This window comes from Girardinichthys multiradiatus, chromosome 18 (genome assembly GCF_021462225.1).
Source record: "Girardinichthys multiradiatus isolate DD_20200921_A chromosome 18, DD_fGirMul_XY1, whole genome shotgun sequence".
Taxonomy (NCBI): domain Eukaryota; kingdom Metazoa; phylum Chordata; class Actinopteri; order Cyprinodontiformes; family Goodeidae; genus Girardinichthys; species Girardinichthys multiradiatus.
In genome coordinates this window covers 47,866,371-47,872,378 of record NC_061810.1, presented here as the reverse complement: position 1 = coordinate 47,872,378, position 6,008 = coordinate 47,866,371, and the positions used below count along the sequence as shown (strand labels likewise).

The following is a 6,008-nucleotide window of genomic DNA, read 5'->3' as shown; positions in this document are numbered from 1 at the left end:
ATCCCTCACCTTCATAGCCTGGCCTTTCACAGTGCAATATCTCCCCAGCCACATACAAATGTCTTCAGCATTAACTGTCTCATTGAACATCCTGACAATAACTGTTTTCAAGGTATTATCAGTCAGCTTCTCAACGTTGAATGCTGAAAATTGGGGTTTTTCATTTTCAAAACGTGTCCAAAACTCTCGTAAAAGCGCACTTGTGCAGAAACTTACATCAAATCCTTTGTTGAAAGGCAGGGTCAGGATACAGTTCAGGTCATTTGCAGTAAACTTCAATGTCTGCTGGATCAGCTTCCTGGAAAAGTCTAGTCTGGACATTACCATTGGCTTACCATCATTTTCTTTGAATAAAAAACGGACGCTGTGGTGCCTCCGCATGCCGGCATGATTGGCCGACATGGTGGAGGCACCACAAACTAAAAAACACTAAAAGCCTTAAAAGGGTTAAAAGTACTATAAACCAATAAAAATGGTAAACAAAAAAAGATACCTAAGACGCAATAATTAAAATGGTCTAAAAATATCACAAGACACAATAAATATACTATAAACAGTAAGCAAATTAAAAAAAACGTGAAGAAAGTTTCAACTACTTCAAGTTGATTTTTTCTGCACAAAAGAGAAAAACACTTCTGTCAGATGAAAGCGACTAAACCACAACAGGTAAGACTCTCACCACCCAGAGGTGTCGATCGCTGTCTTAGTCAAAAGACCGAGAAGCGAAGATTATTGTTTTATTATGAATATATAATTTATCATTGAACATATATGAGAGGTACACCGTTCCTGGAGGTAATGCAATACCAGGTCGATGCGTGGAGTGGACGGAGCAAGCCCCTATTCCATCTCCCTGATCCAAAAATCAATTTAATATATGGTCCCCGGGTAGGGGACGTATCAGATATTAAACTGATAAGAACAGATACTACACTTGATCTTAGCCAAAAGGCCGAGAAGCGATACCACAAATACCTCGGAGGAGACCAGGTCATTCTGACAGACCTCAGTCTGACTCACGGTTCTACATTAAACATTTTGCGACACACACAAAAACGGGGGAAAAGGTTTAATTTAACCTTTGTTGACCATGTGACGCGTATGTTGTTCTACTGCAGTGAAAGTATTTACCATTAGAGAGAATTCGTGTTTCTTCCTGGACACGTGATACGTTTTTAGACCAATAGGAAGCCGAGAAGCAAAAACTACTAACACCTATTTTCTTTTTAGAAACATGTATTTGCTTGGCAGAAGAGTTAGCGGTGTTTTTTTTTTTAGTTAATAAACTTAAAAGTAGAAAAGTGTAAAACCGTTGGAACAAATAGACTGACCCGTGAGCGCCTTCTAACAGAAAAGCTAAGTTTGTCGCTCCCTGCTCTGCTCCGTATATATGAATATTTTAAACAGGCTGACCGACAATTTATTTACATTTAATGTTAACAGTCGTTAACAAAAAAAAAAGTACCCGTCAGATTAGTATTTAGTTGAAGGCAGTTATAAGAAACAGGATTTACTATTTTTTTTACAGAGAAGCTAATTGGAAGTTAGCTTAAAACGTTTCCTGAAACGAATTAGCTTACATTAGCAACCTTAACAGTAAGTCTGTTGTAGTAAGCTAAAATTAATACACATATTTAAAATATTACCCGCATCTATCTTTAATCAGGGAGAAAATTATCAGGTTCAGGGACAACTTGGTTAACCTAAACAAAAGCAAAAAACCTACACAAAATCACTGCAGTATGCTAACGTGGCTAAACCGAAATACCTGTTTAGTGAAACAGGAAATAAATTGCATCTATCCATTATATTATGTTATTAGTAAGTTATTTAGTTAATATAAATGAGGGAAATGTCAACACAGGAGGTTAAATATGAACTTAACAAAAATTTTGTCTTTCTGTTAACATGTGTCCACGTTTTAAACAGGTAGTTAGTGCTTCGCGGTGGAACATGCGCATGCGCGCACTTAATAACGTTGAATTAAATTTAATCGCAAATACAACACAAAAGATGTGTGAAACATCAGAAGATAATAAACAAACAGTTTTTACCATTTAAATCAAAACGTTGCATTTTGATTTTAGGTTTCTGTCATATTTATTGAAACACACACCAGCTTAATTAGAACAAAACTGATTTTTCGTCTTGTAATGGAAAGGTAATGCCATCAAAGATTTTGGGGAAAGATGGTCCTTTTTAAAAATATGTACATAGTTAGACTCTACTTTAACATCACAAATGATGCATATAATATATATATATATATATATATATATATATATATTATATGCTGGAATAAAATTTTCTATTTGGCTGCGATTTGGCTTTTACATCTCTGTTATTTTACAAGCACAATTTTTGCAGCTACAACAAAGCCCTGTGGAAGACTAGGTCTATAACAAGAAAAACCTACATAGGCTATTTCAAAACGATGTGGACTAATAAAGATGTTTGCCCTTTAACACATGTTTAACAAACTCAGTGAAATTAAATTTAAGAATAAATTTTCCTCTCACTTTGCTTGGTGTGTTCAGTGAAGAGCTACATACAGTTGAAATGCCATTTGTCCTACAATGATGCATATTTTCAACTCTTAGAAAAAAAGTTCCCCAACATCTGCTATTTAGACTTTTATTTTGAAAACCCGAGTGAGTGCTGCCACAATATCTTAGTTTTACAAATGACTTAAGTTACAAACATTTTCTAAATTTTTGTTCCTGTTCCAAATATTTTGGCAACAGGTGACCTACAGCTCTAAAATAATAATAATAATAACTTAACCAAACTAAAATAGATAAAACATCAAAAAAGAAAACTTCCGTTGGTGTGACATTGTCACGGAGTGACATTTTTGGACTCTGTTTGTGGCTTTGTGTTTGTTTACCTTTTGCTCAGATTTTTCTATTTTGGTTTTTGTATCATGTTTTTCTTTTCTCCCTCTTCCACCTCCTAGTGTTTACTATTTAAGTTATTTTATGGTTGTTTTCTTATTAGTTTGTATGGTTTATTATTATTATTATTATTATTGTAATTATTATAGTTCTTGGTCTTCCCCAGATTCTCTAGTTTTATTTCTCTTTAGTATCTTTGTGGTTAATTGTGTTTTATTTGTTCCTTTGCACTCTTCTTGTTTACTAGTTTATTTTCTGTTTCCTTTCCAGTTATTTCAGTCAGTGTGGTTAGGTTTGTTTACTTTTGTATTCAGGTTTTATTTATGGGTTCTTTGTTTGTTCTCAGGTTGTTATTGTTGTTCCTATGTTCCCTCTAGTTTCTCTGTTTACTTTAGTCATGATTATTCTAGTTTCCTTATTCCCCATTTGATTATTTATCTTTGTCTATAAGTTTGCTTGGTCTGTGTTTCTGTTTATTGTTTATTAGTTACTTTGCCCATCCTCAGCCTTTGTATCTGTTTCACCTGTTCCTTCTGCTTCCCTGCCTCCTTGTCACACCTGTTCCCTGTTCCGTTGATTATCTGCCTTTGTTATCTCACAGTATATTAGTTGGTTTTGTGTCTTTGTTCAGTGCTGGTTGTTTGTGTTCATCACACCTCGTTCTCGTCCATGATTATGCTTTGTTTTTTGCCACATCTTGCCTTGGGAAACCTGCAGTGATTTTGCTACGTTTTTTGACTTTGTAAATAAATCGTTGAATTACAAAGATGATCCTGCCGAGCTCTTGTCTGCACTTTGGTCCGATCCACAACCACAACGTGACAGTAGGAACCAGCCAACAACAGGACCAAGCAGACAATGAGATGATAACTTTGTTTGAGTACTTCCGACGTGCCGCGGAGAAGAGCGCACGTCAGGCTCAGGAGAAGAGGGAGCAGCGGTCTTTGTTTTGGGGCACAAAACTGGCTAGGCCCCTTCATGGCACCGATCCGCTGCGCTACCATACTTCTCCTCCATTTCACAGACGGCCACCACCTCCAGAAGCCAATACCTCCGAGCGCCGCAGTTCGCAGCCTGAGTTTGGCGCTGCGCGCTTCCTCTGCCCAGTGCGAGACAGCTCTCTGCCTCCGCTGCACTCTCCCTGCACAGATCCAGCTAAGACTCGCCAAAGACGACGCCGTCGCCGAGATGCTTCTGCCCCGTTTCCTGAGGGTTGGACCACCGCCTCTCGCCTATCCCCGGCATCTCCGGCGTTCCTCCCGGCTTCTAGCTTAGTCTGGTCCGATGCAGCAGTCCTCAGCTCCGGCATCTCAAGCCAAAGGTCCGACTCAGCTTTTCAACGATCTTTTGCTGCCCCCTTGTGGCTTCCGGTAGAAGCACATGGTATCCTCAGTTTCTGCCCTCTCTGAGGAATCTGCTGATGGCCCAGCTTCAGTTTCCGCTGGGGTTCAGCCTGACGCCCCAGCATTGGTCTTCGCTGGAGATCACCTGAACGCCCAAGCACCTGTAGTTGCTGGAGATCGTCCGGATGTCTCAGACCCACAGCATGCAGCCAAGCCTCTGGACTCACAGCCTGCAGCCAAGCCTCTGGACTCACAGCATGCAGCCAAGCCACAAGAGCCACAGCTGGCCTCTTCAGGTTCTTCAGAGTCACAGCTGGCCTCTTCAGGTTCTTCAGAGCCACAGCTGGCCACTTCAGGTTCTTCAGAGCCACAGCTGGCCACTTCAGGGTCATCTGAACCTCGCCTAGTTCCGGAGGAACCCGTGGTCGGGCTGCCTCCACGACCTGGTCCAGAGCACCTGCTCAGTTTCCTCTGGGGGAGTGCTACTGGAAATACGGACTGACTCTTTGACTTTGACTGGCTATGCACCAGACTTTATGACTGACTTTGTAGAGCCTGACGCGCACCATGTTACACCAGGCTTACAGCCTGACTACAAAGCACCTGACCCAAAGCCAGACTACGAGGCACCAGACACACTACAGCCTGATTCAGGGCCTGACGCTTTGCCGACTGACGCTTTGCCTACTGACGCTTTGCCTGACGCTTTGCCGACTGACTTTTTGACAGACCGTGCGCCTGACGACTCTAAGCCTGGGTCCGAACCGGACGCCAGGCCCAAGTCTTCTAGGTTCCAGCCTGGGTCCACGCCGGACGCCAGGTTCAAGTCTCTGAGGATCTCGCCACGTCGTAGACTGCCTGACACCTCGCTTTGTGGGTTTGCCTGGCATTTCCACAGCCAGACTCCAAGCAGCCTGCATTCTCGCCGCAGGCCTCCAAGGCGCCTGCCTCTTCGCTGGCTACTTCGTCGCTGCCGACCCCCGGATCATCACTCTCTTCGCCGCTGGCTACGTCGTCGTAGGCCTCCTGATCATCGGCCTCCTGGATTTTTTGTTCTCGTTCCTGGAGATTATGGACTCTGGTTTTGTTGGTTTTGTTTATTGGGAGTTACTTTTGTTTTGGCATCTTGCCCTCCTCCCAAGGCCTCCCTCCGCCCACCCTGGGTGGGTTGTTTTGTTTTAAATTTTTGTGAGTTCCCAGAGTTCATCTGGAATCCGACCTTGAGGGGGGGTTGTGTCACGGAGTGACATTTTTGGACTCTGTTTGTGGCTTTGTGTTTGTTACCTTTTGCTCAGATTTTTTTATTTTGGTTTTTGTATCATGTTTTTCTGTTCTCCCTCTTCCGCCTCCTATTGTTTACTTCTTAAGTTCTTTTATGGTTGTTTTGGATGATTTCTTTTAAAACCAAACGCATACGTATGGCTAAAAGTTTGCTAAAAAGTTTGCAGTCGTAGTTTAAAAGGGTAATGGGTCTCCAGTTTCTTAAGTCAGTCTTGTCTTTATCTTTATAGATAAGAGTCACTATCCCTTCTCTAAAACTGTATGGGAGTCTGTCCAGTTGGCTAAAATCTGTAAAAACAACAAGTAAGTCAGGTGCTAAAATCCTGACCTAAAAGCATGCCATCTTTGACAGTTTTTTCGATAAAACTTAAGGTTTCTGTGATGTTCTCCATGGATACAGCTTTTTCTTTATATAATTTGCAATAAAAATCTTCTACTGTTTCAGTCATTTCTTTTGTATTTTTAGCTAGACATCCATGTTCCTGTCTTA

General features: G+C 41.4%; 1 non-coding gene across 1 annotated transcript; it reads right to left on the bottom strand.

Moving 5' to 3' along the window:
* Positions 1 to 773: 773 nt before the first annotated feature.
* On the bottom strand, positions 774 to 964 carry LOC124884788. Its single transcript, XR_007042510.1, has one exon. It is a non-coding gene; the product is annotated as a U2 spliceosomal RNA (small nuclear RNA).
* Positions 965 to 6,008: the final 5,044 nt, after the last annotated feature.